We start from the raw sequence: 25,496 nt of genomic DNA, 5'->3' as shown, positions 1-25,496 counted from the left end.
ACCATAAGTGACTCTTAATCTCACGAAACAAACTGAGGGTTGCCGGGGGGAGGGGGTTTGGGAGAAGGGGGTGGGATTATGGACATTGGGGAGGGTATGTGATTTGGTGAGTGCTGTGAAGTGTGTAAACCTGGTGATTCACAGACCTGTACCCCTGGGGATAAAAATATATGTTTATAAAAAATAAAAAAATTAAAAAAAAAAATTAAAAAAAAATAAAAAAAAAAACATTTAAAATAAAAAAAAAAAAAAAAAAAAAAACAAATATCCAAATATATTCAAGTTGCTGTTTTGGTTTTTTGCTCATTTTTTCTTACTGAGTTGTTAACAGTGATGTAGGATGGATGGATGGGTGGATGGGTAGATTTTATTAAAAGGCATTTAACTAACAGATACATCTAACAATGTGTATTACTAATGTCTTCTCCTAGTGTTTGACTTGCCCTTTCATTCCTGATTGTGTTTTGATTAGCCAAGGGGTTTAATTTTAGTGAAGAATCACAAAATTCTTTTGTGATTAGGATATTTTGATGTAGATAATTCGATTTAAGTTCTGAAATATATTCTTTATGTATTTTCTAGAAGTTTTATTGCTTTGTATTTCACATTTAGGTCTATCATCTTACATGAATCTTTGCATACGATGTGAGATAGGGGTCACTGTTAACTTTTTCTCCATATGGTTATCCAGTTGACCTAGCACCATTTATTGAAAAACCTATACTCCCACACTGCCTTCTTCCCACACACTGCAGTGGTTTCTCTGTCATAAAACAGATGACCATATACATGTGGATCTATTTCTAAACTAATACTGTCTTCATTTCTGTGGCTATATAATAAATAAATCTTATATCTGCTAGTGTAAGTTGTTCACTTTTATGCTTCAAGTTTGTCTTGGCTATCTCAGGTATTTTAATATATGTATGCATTTTAGAATTAGATTGTCAATATGATACCTATAAAACATTTAAGGAAGAGTTAATACTTATTCTCCTCAAGCTATACCAAAAAATAGAAACAGAAGGAAAATTTCCAAATTCATTCTATGAGGCCAACATTACCCTGATACCAAAATCACATAAAGACATCACATAAAAAAGAGAACTACAGGCCAATATCTCTGATGTACATAGATGAAAAAAATCCTCAACAAAACATTAGTAAACCAAGTCCAATGATACATTAAAAACTCATTCACCACAATCAAGTGCAATCAGTGTGATACATCACATCAATAAGAGAAAGGATAAAAATCATATGATCATTTCAATAGATGCAGAAAAAGCATTTGACAAAGCACAACATCTGTTCATGATTAAAAAAAAAAAAAAAACCCTCGACAAAGTAAGTTGAGAGGGAACATACCTCAACATAATAAAGGCCATATATGAAAAACCCACAGCTAAATTCATCCTCTATGGAAAAAAAACTGAGAGCTTTCTCCCCCCTAAGGTCAGGAACAAGACAAGGATGTCCATTTTCACTATTTTTATTCAACATAGTACTGGAAGCCCTGCCTACAGCAATCAGACAACAAAAAGAATTAAAAGGCATCCAGATTGGCAAGGAAGAAGTAAAACTTTCTCTATTTTCAGATGGCATGATACTCTATATAGAAAACCTGAAAGACCCCACCAAAGAAGCTGCTGGAACTGATAAATGAATTCAGTAAAGTCGCAGGATACAAAATCAATGCACAGAAATCTGTTGCATTTCTGCATGCCAATAATGAAGAAGCAGAAAGAGAAATTAAGGAAATAATCCCACTTACAATTGCATTCAATATAATAAAATACACAGGAATAAACCTAACCAAAGAGGTGAACAACCTATACTCCAAAAAATATAAAACACTGATGAAAGAAACTGAAGATGACATAAAGAAATGGAAAGATATTCCATGTTCATGGATTGGAAGAACAAATATTGGTACAATGTCTATACTACCAAAAGCAACATACACATTTAATTCCAACAGTGATTTTCACAGAACTGGAACAAACAATCCTAAAATTTGTAGGAAACCACAAAAGATTCCAAATAGCCAATGTAATCTTGAAAAAGAAAAGCAAAGTTGGAGGCATCAGAACTCTGGACTTCAAGTTATATTACAAAGCTATACTAATCAAAACAATATGAAACTGACACAAAAATAGACATATATACTCATGAAACAGAATAAAAAAATCCAGAAATAAACTCACAATTATATGGTCAATTAATCTTTGCAAAAGCAGGAAAGAATATCCAATGGCAAAAAGACAGTCTCCTCAACAAATAGTATTGGGAAAACTGGACAACAACAGGCAAAAGAATGAAACTGGACCACTTTCTTACACCATACACAAAAATAAATTTGAAATGAAAGATATGACCTGAAACCATAAAAATCCTGGAAGAGAACACAGGCAGAACCTCTCTGACATTAGCCATAGCAACTTCTTTCTAGATATGTTTCCTGAAGCAGGGAAACAAACGCAAAAATAAACTATCAGGACTATGTCAAAATTAAACGCTCTGCACAGCAAAGGAAAAAACCAAGAAAACTAAAAAGCAACCCATAGAATAAGAGGAGATATTTTCAAATGACAATCTGATAAAGCTTTATTGTCCAATAATATATAAAGAAGTTGTAAAACCCAACACACACAAAAACAAATAGTCCAATCGAAAATGGGCAGAAGATATGAACAGGCATTTCTCTAAAGAAGAAATACAGATGGCCAATAGACACATGAAAAGATGCATATCATCACCTTTTGTCAGGGAAATGCAAATCAAAACTACGGTGGGATATCACCTGTCAGAATGGCTATAATTAACAACACAAGAAACAATAGGTGCTCATGAGGATCCGGAGAAAAAGGAACCCTCTTACACTGTTGGTGGGAATGCACACTGGTACAGCCACTATGGAAAACAGTGGTGAGGTTCCTCAAAAAGTTAAAACTATTTTAACTGCCTTATTTCTTTTTTAAGACTTTATTTATTTGTGAGAGAGAGCACCAGAGAACATGAGCAGAGGGGAGGGACAGAGGGAGAGGGAGAAGCAAAGGCTCCCAGCTGAGCAGAGAGCCCCACATTGGGCTGGTGACCTGGGGTGAAGGCAGATGCTTAACCAACTGAGCCACCCAGGCATCCCTATTTTAACTATCTTATGATCCAGCAATCACACTGCTGGATATTTACACAAAAAATACAAGAGCACTAATTCAAAGGAATACATGCACCCCTATGTGTATAGCAGCATTGTTTACAATAGCCAAGATATGGAAGCAGTGCAAGTGCCTATCCATTGATGAATGGATAAAGAAAGGGTGTTATATAAATAAAAAGGAATAGTATTTAGCCATAAAGAAGGAAACCTTGCTATTTGCAAAGACACAAATGGAACTAGCAGGTATAATGTTAAGTGAAATAAATCAGAAAAAAAAAAGTACCGTATGATTTCACTCATATGTGGAATTTAAGAAACTGAATAAACAAGCAAAGCCAAAAAAGAGAGAAATCAAGAAACAGATTCTTAACTACAGAAAACCAACTGATGGTTACCACAGAGCAGGTGGGTGGGGAGATAGATTTAATAGGTCATGGGGATTAAGGAGTGCACTTGTTGTGATGAGCACAGGGAGATATATAGAATTTGCTGAATCACTGTATTGCACACCTAAAACTAATATAATACCATATGTAAACTAGCTGGAATTAAAATAAAACCTTTACAAAAAGCAATAATCTCTCTGGTCTGAAGACTCATAGAACAGAATTCCTTAATGGAAAATAAAAAGGAAAATCCTAGAAAGGTGGTTTCAGAAAGAGAGAGTCCCAGATTCTGGCTATATCCAAATATCTGGCTGAACCATAAACAATGCATGTGTAGAGAAGACTCAAGGAAGCCCGGCTAAAGAAAAGAACAGAAATGAGACTTGAGCCATTGTCAAAGATACAGTATTTCAGTATGAATCCAGTGAAGGATAATGTCTAATTTTTTTAAAAATCTGTACTCTTTAAAAGTATGCGACAGAATTTAAAGTGTCTACTCTGTAACTTTCACAATGTACAGTGTACAACCCTAAGTAACTTAACACGCAAAAAACCAATAAAGTAAGACCCATTCTACAAGAAAAGACATTCAACATAAATAAACCCTACGATGACCAAGAAGCTGTATCTGACAGCAATATTAAAGCAGCTATTACAAGTATGCATTATGACATAAAGGAAAATATGCACGAGAGGAACCTGCTTAACATTCTCTCTCTCTCACTTCCCTCACTTTCTCTCTAAATAAATAAATAAATAAATAAATGGATAGAAGAAATATATATCATGCAAAGTGTATTAGTTTCTTTACTTTTTTAAAATTTCTGCTTTGCATATTACCCCAATCTTAGCAGCTTGAAACAACTCACACTTCCTATCTCCTAGTGTCTTTAAGTCAGAAGTCCAGGCAGGCTCAACTGGAGTCTTTGTTCAGGGTCTCACAAAATCAAGGTACTGTCTAGGGTAGGCTCTTATTTAGAGGCTCTGAGGAGAATCTGCTATGAAGTTCATGGAGGTGGTTGCCAAATTCAGTTTTTTTGCAGTTGTATGACAGATGTACCATGTTCTTTCTCATTGTCAACTAGAGATCACTTTCAGCAATGTGAGGCCTCTCTCAGATCTTTCTATATGACTTTCTTTGTCCCAGCAATGGAGAACCTTCCTTTTGTCAAAACCCCTTATACTTACAATCTCTCTGATTTCTGTGATCAGCCAGTTGTCTCGATCAATCAGCTCATACAATTAGAGCAGGCCTACCCCAATAATCTCCTTTTTTCCCATATAATATACCATAATTATAGAAATTATTTATCATCATATTCATAATTCTGGGGACTAGGACAATAAATCTTAGGGACGCTCTTGGGAATCTTCTGCCACAAAGTAAGTATAAGAAGGCTGTGGTGGTTACACTAAAATTAGATACAGTAGATTGTACAGACAAAAAGGAAATTTCAACAATAATGAAACGGTTAATTTAAAAAGGGAAATAAATAAATTTATTTATTTAAATATATAAAAAACAGAGCTTCAAAGCATAAAGAAAAAATTGACAGAATTAAAGGGAGAAATAGGCAAGACCAAAAGCACAACTGGTGATTTTAATGCCCCTTTCTCATAAATCAAAAGAACAATCTGATAAAAGTTAATAAGATATAGAAAACTGAACATTGATCTAATGGACGCTAAACACTAGTCCTAATAACTTCAAAATCTACATAATTTTAAAGGGTACAGGGGCGCCTGGGTGGCTCAGTGGGCTAAAGCCTCTGCCTTCAGCCCAGGTCATGATCCCAGCATCCAGGGATGGAGCCCCGCATCGGGCTTTTTGCTCTGCAGGGAGCCTGCTTCCTCTTCCTCTCTCTCTCTGCCTGCCTCTCTGCCTGACTGTGATCTCTGTCTGTCAAATAAAAAAAAATTAAAAAATAAATCTTTAAAAAAAAAAATTTTAAGGGTACATAGTATATTGACCAAGCCAGACCATATGTGAGGCCATAAAATGAGTTTGCACATAAGAGGATTATAATCATATGTACATATGTTCTTGTTACAAGAGAATTAAATTAAAAATCAAGAGGAAGATATATCACATTAACAAGATAAAGGATAAAAACCATATGACCATTTCAATAGATGCAGAAGAAGCACGTGGCAAAGTACAACAGACATCCATTTATTACAAAACTCTCAACAAAGTAGTTTTAGAGGGAACATACTCAACATAGTAGGCCATTCTACAGCTAAAATCATATGCAATGGTAAAAACCTGAGAGCTTGTCCTCTGAGATCAGGAACAAGACAAGGATGTCCATTCTCGCCACTTTCATTCAACATAGTACCAGAAGTCCTAGACATAAAAATTAGACAAGGAAAAGGAATAAAAGGCATTCAAAAAAAAAAAGGCATTCAAAATGGTAAAGAAGAAATAAAATTTTCACTATTTGCAGATAACATGATATTATATAGAGAAAATGCTGAAGATCACCAAAAAACTACTAGAATGACAAATTAATTCAGTAAAATCACAGGATAGAAGATTGATATATAGAAATCTGTTGCATTTCTATACACTAATAATGAAGCAGCAGAAAGAGAAATTAAGAAAACAACCCCCTACTAAAAAAAATCAATGACCTGTACAGTTATGGTAGGTGCATTTTGTAGTATGTAAATTTTACTTCAATAAAAGTTTGTGTACCATAAAAAAAAAAAAATCCCACTTACAACATCAAAGAGATAAACTTAACCAAAAAGGTGAAACACCTGTACTCTGAAAACTATAAAACACTGATGAAAGGAATTGAAGATGACACAAACAAATGGAAGATATTCCATGCTCAGAGATTGAAAGACCAGTATTGTTAAAATGTCCTTACTAACCCAAAGCAATCTATAGCATCAGTGCAATTCCTATCAAAATACCAACAGTAATTTTCACAGAAATAGAACAAATACCTAATATTTGTATGGAATTACAAAAGACTCTGAATAGCCAAAGCAAAATTGAAAAAGAAGAACAAAGCTGGAGGTATCACAATATCACAATCCCAGATTTCAAGGTAAATTACAAAACTCTAAAAATCAAACCAGTATGGTACTGGCACAAAAATAGACACACAGATCATTAGAACAGAACAGAGAGCCCAGAAATAAACCCGTGATTATATGGTCAGTTAATTTACAACAAAGGAGGCAAGAATCATATGGTTTCACTTACTTGTGGAGCATGAGGAATAACACAGAGGACATTGGGAGAAGGAGAGGAGAAGTGAGTTGGGAGAAATCAGAGGGAGAGACAAACCATGAGAGACTGTGAACACTGAAAAACAAACTGAGGGTTTTGGAGGGGAGGGGAGCTGGGGGTTGGGGGAGCCTGGTGGTGGGTATTAAGGAGGACACATATTGCATGGAGCATTGGGTGTGGTGCATCAACAAAGAATCTTGCAACACTGAAAAAAATTAAAAAAAAAAAAGAAAGAAAGAAATCACAGAGGTGGGGAAAAAAAAAAAAGAATATATAATGGGGAAAGGCAGTATCTCCAACAAATGGTACCAGGAAAACTGGATAGCTACATGCAAAAGAATGAAATTGGACCATCACAAAAATAAACTCAAATGGATTAACGACCTAAAATGTGAGGCCTGAAATAAAAAAAAAATCCTTAAAAAAAAACATAGGAAGTAATCTCTTTGACATCAGCCATAAAATCATTTTTCTGGTTATGTCTCTTCAGGCAAAGGAATTGAAAGCAAAATTAAACTACTGGGATTATATAAAAATAAAAAGCTTTTACAGAGTGAAGGAAAACATCAACAAAACAAAAAGGCAACCTACCAAATGGAACAAGATATTTGTGAATGATATATCTCATTAGGGGTTAATATCCTAAATATGTAAAGAACTTACATAACTCAACACCAAAACAAAATAAAAAACCCACAATCTGATTAAAAGTAGGAGAACATGAGGGTGCCTGGGTGGCTCAGTAGGCTAAGCCTCTGCCTTCGGCTCAGGTCATGATCCAGGGTCCTGGGATTGAGCCCCGCATCAGGCTCTCTGCTCAGCAAGGAGGCTATTTCCTCCTCTCTCTCTCTGCCCGCCTTTCCACCTACTTGTGATCTCTGTCTGTCACATAAATAAATAAAAATTTTTTTAAAGAAAAAAAAATAGGAGAACCTGAATAGACATTTTTCCAAAGAAGACATACACATGACCAACAGACACATGAGAAGATGTTTCACATCACTAATCATCAGGAAAATGTAAAGTAAAATCACAAAGAGGGATGCCTGGCTTGATCTTGAGGTTATGAGTTCACTTAAAAAAACAAAATCATGATGAGATATCATTTTATACCTGCCAGTATGACTAAAAGTAAAACACAAGAAATAATGAGTTTTGATGAGGATGTAGAGAAAAAGGAATCCTCATGCACTGTTGCTGGGAATATAGATTAGTGCAGCCACTGTGGAAAACAATATGTAAGATCCTCAAAATATTAAAAATAGAATTACCATATACTCCACTAATCTCTCTACTGGGTATTTACCCAAAGAAACTGAAATACTCATTAGAAAGGATATATGTACTCCTATGTTTATTGAAGTATTATTTGAAATAGCCAAGCTAAGGAAGCAATCCAAGTGTCCATCAGTGGATCAACGGATAAAGAAGATGTGTATGTGTGCATATACATATATACATTATATATACATATATACGTACACACACACACACACACACACACACACACACAAAATGGAATAATACTCTGCCATAAAAAAGAATGAAATCTTGCCATTTTCAACAATATAGATGGACCTAGAGGGCAAAATGGTAAGTGAAATAAGTCAGGCAGGGAAAGATAAATACCATATGATTTCACTCATATGTGGAATTTAAGAAACAAGAAAGAAGGAAGGAAGGAAGCAAGGGAGGGAGAAAGGGAGAAATTTAAAAAGAACTCTTAAATGAGAGAACAAACATGTTTTCCAGAGGAAAGATGGGTGAGGGGATGGGTGAAATAGATAATGGGGACTAAGAGTACATTTCTCTAAAACGCACTGAGAAATGAATAAAACTGTTGTAGTATATTGTATACCTGATGCTAATATAACACAGTATGTTCATTATATTTGAATTTAAAAAATTAATAGGAAGAAAATAAAGAGAAAAACACAAGTCAGAAATTACACAGTACACGTCTAAATAATCCATGTGTTAAAGAAATCACAATAGAAATCATAAAAAATTTTTACAGAATGATAATGAAAATATAACATATCAGAATATATGTATCTCAAAGAAAACATATAGCTTTAAATATTTAAATTAGAAAATAAGAAGGTCAAAAAAAAAAAAATCCATGACCTAAAACTCTATCTGAAGAAGATGGAAAAATAACAAAGAAAACCCAAAATAAAAATATAGAAAAATATTTCTGTTCAAGAGAAGAGCAGAAATCAATAAAATGAATAGACAAATGATAGTGACAAAATATTTTTTAAAAGCCTTAGTTACACCGATCACAAAAAAAGGAACACAAATCACCAACATTATGAATGAAAAAAGAAACTATCATTGTAGATTCTACAATTATTAAAAAAAATATGAGAATCTGGGGCACCTGGGTGGCATGGTCAGTTGAGCGTCTGACCCTTGATTTGGTTCAGGTCATGATCTCAGGTTTATGAAATAGAGAATCATTTTGGGTTCCTTGCTCAATGCAGAGTTTGCTTAGGATTCTCCCACTACTTCTGCTCCTCCCCCAAAACTGCATGTTCTCTCTCTCTTTCTCTCTCTCAAATAAATAAGTAAAACTTAACAAAATGTGAGGGTCTTATGAATAATTTTGTGCTAACAAATCCAGCAGATATTTTGAAAAATGCAAATTAAGTAAATTGACAAAAAATGAGACAAAATTTGAATACCCCCTATTGATTTTAAAAATTGTGGTTTTTTTATATATTTTTTTTAAGATTTTATTTATTTATCAGAGAGAGAGAGGGGGAGAGAGTGAGCACAGGCAGACAGAATGGCAGGCAGAGGCAGAGGGAGAAACAGGCTCCCTACTGAGCAAGGAGCCCGATGTGGGACTCGATCCCAGGACGCCGGGATCATGACCTGAGCCGAAGGCAGCTGCTTAACCAACTGAGCCACCCAGGCGTCCCTAAAAATTGTGTTTTTTTAAAACAAAAAGCTTTCCATAAAGAAAGATCAAGGCCTACATGACTTCACTGATGAAATCTAATATTTAAGAAAGATATAGCATTGATATTATGAAAACGTTTTCAAGAGGAGAAGGAAAGATTGCTTAACCTGTTTTCTTAGACCAGTGTAACCCTAATACCAAAACCCTGAAAAAGATATAACAAACAAACAAAGAAACAAATAAAATTACAGACCAATGTCTCTCATAAACATAGACACAATATTCTTAATGCTAGCAAATTCAACGCAGCGAGATATAATATTGATTAACCATACTAACCAAGTCATATTCTGGTAATGCAATGTTGCATTAACATTAAAAATCAATCAGTACATTTCAACATTTTAACAGAATGTAGAATCCCATACAATAATTCTCATAATTGTAAGGAAGCATTTGACAAGAGGAAACATATATTCATGATTTTTAAACAAACCTAGAAAACTAATAATATAAACGATCTCTTAAAATTTGTTAAGGCAGGGCTGCGTGGGTGGCTCAGTGGGTTAAAGCCTCTGCCTTCTGATCAGGTCATGATCCCAGGGTCCTGGGATGGAGCCCCGCATCGGGCTCTCTGCTCATCGAGGAGCCTGCCTCCCTTCCTCTCTCTGCCTGCCTCTCTGCCTGCTTGTGATCCCTGTCTATCAAATTAAAAAAAAAAAGAAAAGAAAAGAATCCTCTAAAAAAAAAAAAATTGTTAAGGCACTACCCGCCAAATGTCATATTTATAGTGAAATATTGAATGTTTTATTTGAAACAGGAACAAAACAAGGATGACCATGTCACCGCAGGAGTTCCAGTCTAAGATAACAGGCAACCTATGAGGACCCTGAACAGTACTCCTCCCAAGGACCCACCAAATCTATAGGTTCACTCAGAGTCATTCCCTCTGAAAGAAATCCAGAAACTAAGTAACTCTCATATGTCTGGCAAATGAGGAAAAACCCACATTTAAACAGGCAGAAAAAGCTCAGACACACTCTCCATAAACCTTACCCCTGGCAGCAACATATAATCAGGAGGGAACTCACAACTCCCATCTTCTCCTTGGGGAGAGAAGAGTTTAGACCAAATATCTAGTGTCCCAACCTTTACAACTCCCACTGAGGGAGTTTTGATATGTTGTACTTTCATGATCTATTTCCAAGATCATGCATTAATTTCTAATTTCCATTGTGATTTCTTCATTTACTAATAATCACATTCTAAAGCTCTCGGAGATTTTCTGATAATGCTTACATTATTAATTTCTAGTTTCATTACATTACAGTCAGAGAATATGCTCTGTATATTTCAGCCCTTTGAAAGTCACTGTCTTAAGTTATGGTCCAGCATAGTGTCTATTTTTGACAATGTTCCATTTGCCATTGAAAATAATGTGCATTCTGAATTAGTTATATTTCAAGTTATACTTACATTGTATATTTTTCAGTTTGGTCAAGTTTCTTAGTTGTAATATGAAAATCTTCTGTATTTTTAATGATTTTTCTGTCTTCTTCTTTCGTCCATAACTGAAATGGTATGGTAAAACCCCACTTCTGATTATAAAGATGTTAATTAAACCTTCTAACTTTGTCAACTTTGGCTTTTTATATTTTGAATTTTGCTACTAGGTACATACAAATTTAGGACTTTTGTATGTTCTGATGGAAAGGAAATTAAAGATTATGAAATCCTTTTCTTATCTCAAAATATATCCTATCTTATATTAATGTAGGTACATTAGCTTTTTGGTGTTAGTGCTAAATTATTTTTTTTCCTGGGTGCCTGGATGGCTCAGTTGGTTAAGCATCTGCCTTTGGCTCAGTTGATGATCCTAGGGTCCCAAAACTGAGTTCCACATTGGGCTCCCTGCTGAGCCCCTCTCCCCCTGCTCATGCTTGTTCTCTCTCTCTCTCTCTCGCAAAAATACACAAAATATTTTTTAAAAATTAAAAAAAAAAATAAAAGAAAATTATCTGTCTTTTCCATCCTATACTTTGAATCCAATTTTTATGTCTGTAATATATAATATTTTTATACATAAAAATATACAATATTTTTAGTGTTTCTTACAAAGAGCATACATTTGGATTTTGAGGTTTATTTTTTTATTTAGGTTGATAATCTTAACTTATTGAATTGCTTATTTTATTTACATTTAATGTAATTAAAGTAGTTATGCTTATGCCTAAGAACTTCCTGTTTACTACTTTTTCCATTTAGTCTTTGTTCCTTTATTCTTCCTTTCTTACATTCTTTTTGATGAATCAAGTAGCTTTTATTATTCTCTTTTTCTTCTCGAAGTTATACAATCTTGGATTATTTTGTGGTTACTCTAGAGCTTACAATGCCCATCCTTCATTTACTACATTTCACCGTAACTAAGTGCTTCTACTACTTCTCAAGTAAGGAACTCACAAGCATTTAACTTTGCTTACATACTTTGCCCCTTTTCTTTATTGCTTTCATATATCTTACTTCTAATATATATTATAAACCCTACAAGACATTATTGTTTTTATTTTGAAAAGTCAATATTGTCTTATCTTTACCCACGCATGTACCTTTCCACTGTATTTTATTGTTTTATTACTTTATTCCTTCCTACAATTTCTGCCAAGGATCACTTTTCTCCAGCCTGAACTTGTTAATATTTTTGTACTGCAGGTGTGCTCCTGTCAAATTGTCTAACATTCTCCTCATCTTAAACAGTCTTTATTTAGCTTTCAATTTTGAAGGGTATTTCCACAATTGATATGATTCCAGGATGGCAGTTCTGTCCTTTCAGCTCTTGAAGATGACAGTCCATTGTCCTGTGGTTTTCATATTCTGTGCTGCAGAGCTGGTCATCAAGTTTATTATTGCCACTTTATAGAGTAACATGTCTTTTTTTCCCTACCTACTTTTCATCTCTGCCTTTGATCTCCAGGAGTCTGACAAATTTAGCTTTTTTAATAGCTTGTTATATGAAGATATTTAAAACTATTTCATAAAGCTTTATCTAATGATAATACCTGTAATCCCCAGTGATCCCAAGAGATAAGGAAAGAAAAAAATGTAGACTTTAAACCCAGTTAATCTCATTAATACTTCTCAGCAAGAGAAGTATGATCTCCCTGATATGAGGAAGTGGTGATGCAACATGGAGGCTTAAGTGGGTAGAAGAATAAATGAAACAAGATGGGATTGGGAGGGAGACAAACCATAAGTGACTCTTAATCTCACAAAACAAACTGAGGGTTGCCGGGGGGAGGGGGTTGGGGAGAAGGGGGTGGGATTATGGACATTGGGGAGGGTATGTGATTTGGTGAGTGCTGTGAAGTGTGTAAACCTGGTGATTCACAGACCTGGGGATAAAAATATATGTTTATAAAAAATATATGTTATAAAAAATAAAAAATTAAAAAAAAAAAAAAAAAGTCTTAACCATTTCGAATAATAATTCTGACTCTCCTTTTTAAAAGATGATCTAAAAACACTGTGATACTTGGAGAAATAATTTCCTTGAGAAAAAAATACTAGAGATTTCTGAATCCTTTCAGTCATGATGCCTTAACTGTGTTTTAATAAAATACAAAGGGAAGTTGATCCCCATTATTCAGATTCTGTATTTTTTAATTTGCCGACTTGCTAAAATTTACTTATTACTCCAAAATCAATACCGATAATGTTTTCATTGTCATTTGTGGACATGTGAAGGTAGTAAGAAATTTGAGTCACCCAGCATGCACATTCCCAATTGATCAAAAGTCGCAATTTAACTTTTGCCTTGTTTCAGCCCTGATACTGTACATAAGTATCCTTTTTTTTTGGTTTAGTTAGTGCTAGATTTTTGCATTTTTATGTTTATACTGCCGACTGTTCTGTTTAAAATGTTTTTCAAGCATAGTGCTTAAGTCCTTAATGCAAGAAGGCTATGCTGGGTGTGTCTTATAAAGAAAATACATATGTTAGATAAGCTTCATTCAGGCATGAGTTTAGTGCTGTTGTGAGTTTGGTGTTAATGCATCAACAGTACATATTTAAGAAGGTATCTTTAAACAGAAACACACCTAAACAAGGTTACATATTGATTGGTTGACAAAAATACTGTACCGAGAAGCTCACAGGAACCCAATTCTGTATTTCTTAGGACCAGTGGGCCAATATTCACTAATACAGTGTTTGTACTAACTTTATACAACATAACTACCATGAAGAACAAGAATTGACTATAAATGGAAAAGTTTGGGGGCAAGTACTAAAATTGAACCTCAAGAGAACATGGATTTTTTTTTTTTTTTAGATTTAAAACACTCTTGGGGCACCTGGGTGGCTCAGCCATTAAGCGTCTGCCTTTGGCTCATGTCATGATCCCAGAATCCTGGGATTGAGGCCTACATTGGGCTCCCTGCTCAGTGGGAAGCCTGCTTCTCTCTCTTCCACTCTCCCTGGTTGTGTTCCCTCTCTTGCTGTCTCTCTCTGTCAAATCAACAAATAAAATCTTTAAAATAAAATAAAAACCCCCTCTAATTATGAACTAGTGATTATATTCAATTCAGTGTAAACTGGAACTTTAAAAAGTAGCTTAACTATTAATAATATACTCTGCAAGAAAAACTGGATGATTTTCCAAAAAAAAAAAAAAAAATGAAATTAAACACCACTTATAACTTATTTTTGGCAGAAGGGGACTTCCTTTACCTATGTAATGAACCCATTTCTCAACTGAAAGATATTTACTCTCAAAAGTGGCAAGAAACACACAGTCTTACTATTCCTGTCTTCCAGTCCTTATTCCCACAGATTGAGTTTTCTTGGAGTAGTATAAACATCTCTTTCAAGAACCCATGAAATGAGGTTTTTTTCTGTATGGTCATATTAGGTGATATTCATTCTACATTGTCTTGACTCCTTTGAGGTAGTGTAGTGAACAGGTTCAGGGAATGTACTTAAGCCAAAACTCTGACTTGGAATGTAGCTCTGCCACTTACCAGCTGTGGGATGCTGTACATACTACTTAAATTATGGGCCCAAGTATCCTCATTTATAAACGATAATGAAAATTACACTACCTCATAGAGTTAGGAAGAAAATTTAAGTAAGTTAATATTTAAAGCACTTAGAGCAGTGTCTGTATCCCATAAGTGATAAAAATGGTTCAATCATCATTATTTTTATTAGCACCTGGTGTCCAAGATAAAACTGCACTGGATGGAGATGTAAGTGGCTGAATGATCATACTGAAGAAAGTGTAAGTAATTTGGAAGGAGGAACTTGTTTGATACTGTGGGACTGTATTTTCCTCACTTTCCTGCCCAGTGAGTGTATCACTGTGTCTTAGATATAGACATTGATTGCTTATTAATCAAATCTATAGATGATGTGAAAATAGAGTGAATTCAATCATAAATTGTTATATTCCCTTATAATACCTATACTTTACTGCTACCAAAGTTACTTATATAAAACTTGAAACTAGTTGTACAATTTCCCCCTTAAAACCTCTCATGGTTCCTGATACATATAGAAACTTTCAAACTCTATTTCAGTTTGTGTCAAAACAAAGATTTCCTGATTCATCCTACTCCTTATTAAGAGAAACAGCTCCTAAAAATATGAGAATAAAGAGTTCTATAATACTTCAAGGAAGAAGCACACCTTGGATATTGGTCTCAGTTCTGGATAATACACCACCAAAACATCATCAACAAATTTAAGTTTGAACAAAAAAAAGCAGGAAAAAGGGATCTGGCACCATGTTCTTATGAACAATTTAAGGATCAGCCTAAAAACAGATAATTTAATGAGAAAGGAGTGGTGAGAGTATTGTATGTCTCTGCCTGTTTTCCAGGAAAAAATGAGCAGAAGTGCTCTGACCTGCCCTTGTGTCAAGATGGAGGAGAATGAGTAAGAACTTCATGAAAGGGAATTTCCATTCAACAGTATTGAAAATACAGTAGGCTACTCAAAACAAAGATTTTTTAAAATGAGCTGACAAAGTTACCTAGCTTCTTAGAACTATATTCATCTCCGGGTAGTTTTGATGAGTGAAGTGGGAGCTGGAAAAATATGTAAACTAAGAGCAATAGTTTTAAACCGAATTCTGAATAATACCATTTCTACACAATCATGAATATGCAAAGTTCATGGGTATCGTTTTCAAGAGCTTTCCAGACAGTAAGGAGGAAATGAAAATTCATAAATAATTTTATACATCATAATATACCTTTCTTTTGCAAACTAAAAAGGTTTCCAAGCTCTCCAAATAACAGAAGTGAGTTGTTACTTCTAAATTTGAAACTCATGCAAACACAGCAATAGTCTGTCATAGAAAATCAAAGGTCAATTTTAATCTAATTCTTTATCAAAGACCAAGTTTAAAAAATTCAAATTGGTGGACTATTTTGGACTTCACAATTCAATTTCTTTATGTAACCTCCCCAATTGATTTTTAATCCAGTGCTCTTTAGAGGTCAATTACAAATGGCTAATTATCAAAGTAAATCAATAATTTGCAATAGAGAACCATGGCTATGATCATACAGCCCCTATTCCTAGGTGCCCACAACCAATACCTCGCCAAGCATTCAAGACAAAGACCCAACCTGGAACCCCAAGGAAATACATATGTGTTCATTAGAAATAGTGTGTTCCTCAAGATATAAAGATGATTATTCAAACACTTAATGTTTCTTCGTAGTGACTCTGACCACAGCTACTTGCCAAACAGTAATTCATTATTGTGTTTTACTTTAGTCTTTTGGTTGAGATCATATTTGTAGCAGATGCTGTTCTACTTACACTTTCTCACCACCTGGCTTTCTAGTTGCAAGTTCTGCTGGCAAACTACCTGCAACTCTCTGACAGCTCTCTTCAACTGTGAGAACATATTCTGCCTATGTGCACAGTGGACTGGAATTACCACAGAGTTTATACCATGGAGAGCAGTCTCCAACTAAAGTGAAAGGTGTGAATAACTATCCCAGCTTCTTTGTCCCTTGGCTGGGATCATTATTGGTGATTTCTACATCATCTCCCAGATGTGTCCAGTGGAATTGTGCCTCAGTTGTCAAAAGCAGCAGCAATCTCTTTACTGACCCTCTTTAGTTCTTCTGTTCTTCATCTCTTCTCCACACTCCCCTGTTGATGTTTCTTGGGATCATCTGCCTAATAGGCTACCTGTTCTCACATAGTTTCAGCAGTGAACTCTGAAGCAATCGGTTTTGAGGTTTAGGCTTCTCAAAATCACTATTATACCCATATTTGAATATTAATAAGGAGCAGTCTTTTACATTTATTTTCCCAATTTTTAATAACATGGGTCATTTTTCTTTCAAATATGAAAAGAATTCACAGCCATGAACTACCACTATATTCAACAATATGGATGAATCACATGAACATAATGATGAGCAAAAGAAGGCACACAAAAGAATACACACTGTACGATGGATTTAAATATATTTTTAAAAGCAGGCAGTACTAATTTATGATGTTAGATTTCAGGACAGCTGTTGCTTTTGAGAAGGAGTATGAGGAAAGTAACAAGGAGAATATCTGGGTACTGTTTCTATCCTAATTCTCGTTCTAGGGGATGCTTACACAGATGTATTCCCTTTGTACTAATTCATCAAGCTTTATTCTTAGTGTTCGTGTGCATTTAATTTCTATATTATTTTTTAACAAAATTTATTTTTAAAAATTGGGTTAAAATTAGGTACTTCTGAACACTTACTAACCCCCAAAGTATTATTTATTTCTCAAACTTGATTTTATCTTGGGTAGCAAAAACAAGTATATGAACATATTTTTTAACCCATTGTGATATGCTCTCGTTGATTCTTAGATACTGGCTTTATTGCTCACAAACTGGTGATTATTTAACATTTTTAAAAAGGCAAACCTGATTGATGATCAATTAAATCTTCAGACTCAAGTGTTTCCCTTTCCACATATCGCCTTTGCACAGGATTAACACACCAACTACCATTATCTTCTAATTTCAGAAAAGCCTTAAGGAGGTAGCAACTGTACTAACGACAGACAGCACTACTCCCCTACGATTTACAAAAGCAATCTCTAAAAACAAAGTAAAACCAATAAAGACTCTTAGGCACCACATTGCTGAGTAATAATTTGATTAAGGAAAATAAGAGAAAGAAGGTTTTATAAATATTCTCTCATTACTGGCATTCACAAGTTATTTTCTTTAACTTTATTATAACAAAAAAAATTTAAACTCCACAGTTGATGTAATTTAATGTTTTCCTCACTCTTAAGGTTGAAAGAAGGCATTTTTATGGCAGAAACATTCTCTCATATTCCTTCTCACAAAATGTCCTCTCAATTGCCTCTCATGAATTCATCCTCTTTGATGAATTCGTGAGAGGGGTTGCTCTGGAACCCCATCTGCCTTTGCCCACAAACCTCTAGAAAAACCACTTATTTGGGGGCTCTTTTGCTAACTCTCCTAGGAAGCAGTACTGTGCAAGATGCTTTCTCCCCCTGCCATTCCTTCTCTTAAATAATTCAGCTACATTTTGTTCAATATTACTTTTAAAAGTTATGATTCCCGAGACTTGCTCTCTCTTCCTGCCACGCCCCCTTTCTGTTGTATAGAATGGTATCTTCCATTCAGACACAGGGTTTTGTCAGGAACTAGCCCAATGTCTCCATAAGCATAATGACCAATCACAGGCTTGTAATCTCATCTGTATCTTTACTCTTCTTCAAGGCTATACACCATGTCATATACTCATATTTCTTCCTTTGCCTTTTCAGTCTTATATCCATAATTGTATGCCAAGGCAACAATCTCTTTTGTTAAATACCAACAACTTCCTGCCCTATGATGTTTACTCATATTCAGTACCTTTTGCTCAGCTGAGAAATGATTTAGAACTGCTTCTTACATGTATGAATAGACATCATCACAATTGTCTACCATTTTTCTCACTTTCACTGTTACCTTTCAAACACACCTCTTTCTCTACCCCAAGCTTTTATCCTCCTCTTCAAAGCAACCCTCTCTTTGTCTTAAGATGAAAGTTCTTAATATGACTTAATATTGATCTCTCTCACAGTCTTTCCAGATAAACTCATTCAAAATCCTATAATAACTTTAGTAATTCCTTAGTAGTGGACACAATGCAAACATATGTGCATGTACATTTTCCCAGTGATACATATGTGTTATCTACTTCAATTAGAAAAATTGCTCCAAATAAGGGACTTCTTCCTTATTTCCTTTGGTATTGGCAGCAGGTACAGTGTTTTGATCACACAGCTGAGTCATGTAATTGGCAATATCTTCTTTTCTTTAAAAATTTTATTTATTTATTTGAGAAAGAGAAAGTGAACAAGAGAGAGAGAAGGAGCAGGAGAGGAGAGGCAGAGGGAAAATGAGAAGCAGACTCTCTGCTCAACAGGGAGCTTGATGACCTGGGGCTTGAACCCAGGACTCTGGGATCATGACCTGAACCCAAGGCAGACACTTAACCGACTGAGTCACCCAGGTACTCCAAGTATCTTCTTTTAAGAGATGGAATAATGTGACACAAACCCTTTACACGAGTGGCTTCCATAGTTCATCTGACTCCCTGAACCACAGTGGCCTCTGTGATCCTAGTCACAAACTCTATTCCTACAGTTATGAGTAACATCATCTCAAAGAAAATATGCCATACCTGCATCTATGGTACAAATTATCTTGCATTGACAACCATCAGAGCATTATCAAGTCAACTTATAGAAACTTAGTAAAGATTCAGAATTTAACAAAAATAGAAAAATGGATAATCAGATGATAGATATATCTGGCAGGCAATTAAGGAGGTAGATACACAAACAGACACAAACAGAAAGACAGACCATCCCAGTGAATGCTAAGGGAAAGGAATTACAATATAGAATAACTGCTAAAAAAAGTTATATAGGATTTCTATTACTCCAAAAGCCAAAGAAATATGAATTCATTTTATGTATGCTTAAGTGAAGAATGGATAAACATCATTCCATGAACATCATACCATGTTTGTTGAAAGAATTTGTTTTCTTCACTATACATTTGGTGCCAATGCTATAGATACCAAGACCAACCTTCCTGACTCTAAGGCACATACAGTCTAGCAGAAGATAAAATATAATCCAATGTGTGAAGTGTTTTATGTTGTGATAGCAGATGCTTGATTGCAGAATGTGCATGGTTGACTGGAAGGTGAAAAGTGAGTCTGGATTTTTTTTTTCAAGGGGTTTGATGAGGAAAGGTGTGAATAAAAAGAAAATAAGATTTAAGTGGACGTAAAGAAGATGGGTTTGTAGGCTGCATGGGAGAAACTAAAAAAGGAATGATGGAGAAATCATTGTAAGGGAGAAGTTGATGGAGAGTGATGCAAATACTGTTTTACTTATCAAGTCCTAGTACAGTATTTTTAATCATTAGAAGAATCATTCCTAATAAAAATGCTGATAGATTTTTACTGCTGCCATCACATTGTGGAAATAGATAAACTGTTCAAATATGCTTATGAAAAGATACACTTTAAATTAAAATTTTTTAATTACTGAGAAAATATCTCAAACTGCAGAAAAACTCAATGTAAGCATATTTATCACAGCATATTATCTAACAATGCATTTGAAACAAGGGTCCTTTAGAGGCATGATTAATTATAATAAATCCACAAAATAAAATGTTAGGCAACCACTGAAACTTTTAATGAAAATTTTTATAATACTATAACAAGCATTTTTAGCATTTTTAGTATGGGAAAAGTACGTACATTGTGATTATAGTTACTTAAGATAGAGAGGAAAGCAGAAGGGAGAGAGAGAAGAAGGGAAAAAGAAGGGAGAAAAAAGTAGGAGACAAAGGAGTGAAGTAGGAGGGGGAAGGGAAAGGAGAAAGAGAAGGAGAGTAAAGAAAATAGTACTATGGTAGCAGCTACAAAATATACCAGAAATTTTAAGAAGTAATTTTTAGTCAGTCATCTTTGTAGTGGCAGTATAGATGGACCCTACAAGCATTCTGAAATGATTTTCTTTTGGACCAATGATTTCATATCTGATCCTACCTCAGCTGTGAGATAATAAACAGGAGTTAGTTTCCATCTTTTCCTAGATCTGTTCTTTCTCATAATCATTCTAGAGGAATATTAATAGCTATTGAACTTTAAAAGGAAAGTTTTATGGTAGGGGAATTCTGAGAAATACCAGGTTAAACTGGTTTCTTAATGCAGAAGGTTTTCTTGAAACTTTTGTGTTAATGGCTATCATGAATCTCCAATGGGGTATAAACTAGACCGCATTTAACAAATGGATTTAGCCACCAAATACTTCAGTGTGTGTGAATTATTTCATGGAGCTCTTTTTCTGCCAAAAGTATCTGGAGGAATTTTTCACTTACCATCATGGTATTTACTTGAAAGTAACAAAACAAAAATTATCTGAAACATTAAGAGCATATATCTCTGTGATATCAAGGTGATACTAGGTTAATGAAGAATTTGAGAGACTTTCTCTGATACAGCCTCTTTAGCTCTGACTACATCCTACACATAATCCCTGCCAAGTCCCTTCCTGTCCTCTTCCTGGGGACGTGCTGAATATACTTACCAATGCCTTCAATTCCCTTCACCCTCAACTGGACCAATCTACATCATGACTCTAGCTTAGAATACTTTCCTGAACATCACACTCAGGTATCCAGCTTAACCCTAGACAGCACCTTCTCAATATCTCCTTGAGATATCACAGGCACCACAATATAATAAATTCAACCAACCTTCTGTCTTTTTTGTGTCAATGATACAACACCTATCTACCCAGTTACTTGGGCCACAGATCTAGTGTCAATTTGAGCTCTCAATCGAGAAACAAACTTTCTCCTCAGTTTCCCTATTGGCTCTACTCTATGGGGACTCTATCAACTCTCACTGACAAATGTGTGATGGCTTCTAACTATTGTCCATGCCCTTTAAATCCATCAACACAAAGTTGTATTTAAAATACAAATTTGTGGTGTCACTCTCCTTAAAAATTTTCATTATCTCTTCACTGACTGTTGAGTAAAGACAAAACTCTTTAACATATGTGGCAGGAATTAAGATTTTCACACTCAGATCAAGAAACATAACTTAATTTTTCAATCAAACATATCGTGTTCTGAGGATAATAAAATATTCACTGTTTCTTTCTTTGAGTTTGTCAAACTTCCCTGGTCTTGCAAAATAAACTGGAGTCTTCTCTGGTATACGGGAAATAAAAATAGAAGTCATGGCCTTTAGTTTATGGAGATCACCACTTTCACTGTGACTCTGTTCATTCATGAGGTTGCCTTCCAACTGCTCCCTCATCCTCCCCTAGACACTAATCTCATGCTGCTCAGGTTATGTCCTTCATAACTATGCCCCCCTCTTCTTTAACTGCATCTTGCTCGTAAGACACTCATGACAGCCACTGGCCAGAGTGGCAATACTCTGAAGCACATGGGTAGGTCTGTGCCACTAATGGAAATCCTCTGGAAACCTTTCCCACATACAGCTCCCATTATTCTGGGAAGACCATTTCCTCCTCTTCCATCCAGAACTCCAGCCTCACTCAAGAGAAATAAGGCCCCAAAGAAAAACCTAGGTAAGGGGATGTCCTCCAGGCGCCTCACAGCATCTTTTATCAGTCCTGAAACAAAATGTTATTCAGACCCTTTTTTCTGCCCAATGGACACCATTACAGAAGTAGTTGACTTTCTCCATGAGATGAGGACAAAAATGCCGTCTCATTTCTCATCTCTCTCTACACCCTATAGGTATCTCAATTCCCCTAGACTACTTAATCTAGTATTTTTTTCCATAGCACTTTTCACTTTAATATGCTGAAAGATTTATTTACTTATTTTTCTCATTGCTGATGATATCTCCCCTAAGCCTTAGGATGGCAGGCCTTTTTGTCTCTTCTGTCAAATGGATATATCTTGATTGCCTGTAACAGGGCCTGGCACATATTAAGTTACTGAACAAACAGTTGCTGGATGGATACATAGATTCATAAATGAATGAATGATCAGGATAAGGAGAGAAAATTCCTCTCATTTGCATCTCTTAAGATCAGCATAAACAAAACAAAAATCCATACTTTAATCCATACTGTACTACTTCTTGTTTTCTTGCCTTTCACTCCTTATACTGTTTTCTCTGCCTAAACATTCTCCCTTCCTTTTTTTTTTTTTTAAGATTTTATTTGTTTTGAGAGAGAGAGAGAGAAAATACACAAGTGGGGGGGGGAGGGGCAAGAGGAAAGGGAAGAGCAGAGGGAAAAGAAGGGGCAAGTGGAGAGGGAGAAGCAGACTCCCAGCTAAGTGGGGAACTCAATATAGGGCTTGATCCCAAGTCCATGAGATCATGAACTGAGCCAAAGGCAGATGCTTAACCACCTGAGCCACCCAGGTGACCCTGAATGTTCTCCCTTCTATCATATACATACTACACACACAAACACACATCCCTCAGGTAATTTTCAAGAAAAAGGGAGACATGAGCAAAGGTATCTAATCACCATTTCCTCCCAAACAGAACCAAACAAAATATAAAATTAGTGAAAACTTCTATCAAGCCTTCAGACAAGACTCTTTTAATTGTAAAGAACTGAAACTAATCTCGAGAAGTTATCCTCAGAAAACAAATAATATATACATTGACTATGTACAGTTTTTTGTGCTAATCATACCTCAATAAAGTGGTTTAAAAATAAATACTAAATTATATAAATTTAAATAAATGGCTATTGTTAACATTTTTATACTTTGGGACTGTAATGACATCAGAAACCGAGGCAACTTTAACTGCACTTGTTTCACCTGGTGGAAGTGAGGCAGCAGGCTCTCACTTCCACACTAGGTTCTGTAGCAACCAGCTAGCTCCCTCTGCTTACTCTTAGTTTCTGGTCCCTCATCAGTCTGTGAGTGACTACAATAAAACTGATATGGTGCTGATTCTTCTTAACGGATTCTTAACCAACTACTGCAAGGCTCCCTGAATCATTTACTTAGATTTTCTTAGCTCAGACTTGGAAAAGAAATAAATTGGCTCAACTTATTTTTTAATGCCACCACATAGATTGCTGCTCAGTCTATGCATTTGTGAGTCAGATTCAGATACCTATGATCCAAGCAGTTATGGCGAAGGGGTCAAGGTCATATGAAACAAAATACAATGATCTAGACAGCTAGAAGAATGTAGCATCAGCAAGACAGATATTCAGATGGTTGGCTTATTCAATACAACATGGTTACTGAGGCAGCAGGAGCTATGGATTCCTGAATTGGAATGCTAGAAATTCTAAATCAAAATAAGAAAGCAACAACTAAGATTCTACTACCTAAACTGTGACAGTAGTTAATTAACATGGGAAGTGAGTCAAAGAAGAGCTCCTGTTAGAAACTCATTAACTTCCCATTTGAGAGGATGAGAGCAAATAGGGGAATAGACGAGAAGCACTCGATTTCTGCTATTATAGGTCATTTAAGACCTGTTGTGACAACTGAATAATCTAAGACATACAGGATTACTAGATATGGTGGGTCCCTTCCCTGATGCAATCGTTAGTAGCACCAAGAAGAAAGCAGGTCACAGTCACACCATGTCCCTGGACATGAATCTAGGCTGAAGAGAAGCCTGCATAAAGAACTTTACCTGCATACTTTGACATCAGCACATATTAAAAAGAAAATAAGAAAAATAAAGGGCCCCTCATAGGAATATCTATGATCTATTTTCTCCCTACTTATTTCTGGCCTTAGAGTTTCATTGTCCAATACAGTATCCATTACCATATGTGGCTATTTAAATTTAAATATAATTAAATTATGTTAAATTTAAAATTCAAGGGTTTATACCCTAAGCAATACCTACAATTGAGGACTCCTCCCCAGGAGGCAGCTGCCTGTCAGCATGGGCTCAAGAATTTGTGGACAGCAAAATCCAACCTGAGAAGGTGGCTGTGTTCGTCAAGCCCACCTGCCTCTACTGCAGAAGGATCTACGAACTCCTCAGCCATTGCCCTCCAAACAAGGGTTTTTGGAATTTGACAATATCATAGCCATCAGTGACACAATCAAGATTCAGGATTATTTGCAACAGCTCACAGGAGCCAGAATAGTACCTTGGGTCTTTAAAGATTGTATAGGTGGATGCACTAATCTGATCGAAATGCATCAGAGTGGAGAACTGTTGAAGCAGCTAAAGCAAATTGGAGCTCTACACTAATTACAGAGCAGCCCCCAGGCTGATATCCCCCTTGAGAGCTGGATGGCATTGCAAATGACCAAACTTCCTGGTGGATGTTTCTGGGGCTAACAACTTTTTCCTTAAAATTCTGAAATACATTCACCAAAAAAGAGAGAGAGAGAGAGAGCACGAAAGAAGCAGGGCACATTTTTTGGCAAAAACAGCTTTTCCTTCTTTTGACTGAATTTTAAAAGTGGATCAACTCGCCCCAAATCACAGGTCTGAGAAGGTTGATGGACATCTTGAGTACCTCTCAACTGGCCCTTTGGGTTTGAAAAAGCTGTGACAAATTATGGCTTAGGATTCACTCAGTGACTCAAAGGATGTTCTTTCTCTTTGACACATGCTTCTTACTGACTATTCTCTATATGCTAGGACTCCTCTACCTCTAAGCCAGTGTTTTTCAACCAAGTTTATCCCACACCTTCTAGGATGAATCTATAACTGGTTTTCTGCTGATGCCTATTTTATTGAGTCTGACTTTATAGAATTTGCA

At 35.5% G+C, this 25,496-nt stretch overlaps 1 pseudogene; it reads left to right on the top strand.

Annotated features, from left to right (window-relative positions):
* Positions 1-24,979, top strand: part of LOC131813597 (glutaredoxin-1-like) — a 95,545-nt pseudogene extending 70,566 nt beyond the window's left edge.
* The last annotated feature ends 517 nt before the right edge of the window (positions 24,980-25,496 follow it).

Source organism: Mustela lutreola, chromosome 13 (genome assembly GCF_030435805.1).
Source record: "Mustela lutreola isolate mMusLut2 chromosome 13, mMusLut2.pri, whole genome shotgun sequence".
In the NCBI taxonomy this organism is placed as follows: domain Eukaryota; kingdom Metazoa; phylum Chordata; class Mammalia; order Carnivora; family Mustelidae; genus Mustela; species Mustela lutreola.
This window is presented reverse-complemented; position numbering and strand designations above follow the sequence as displayed.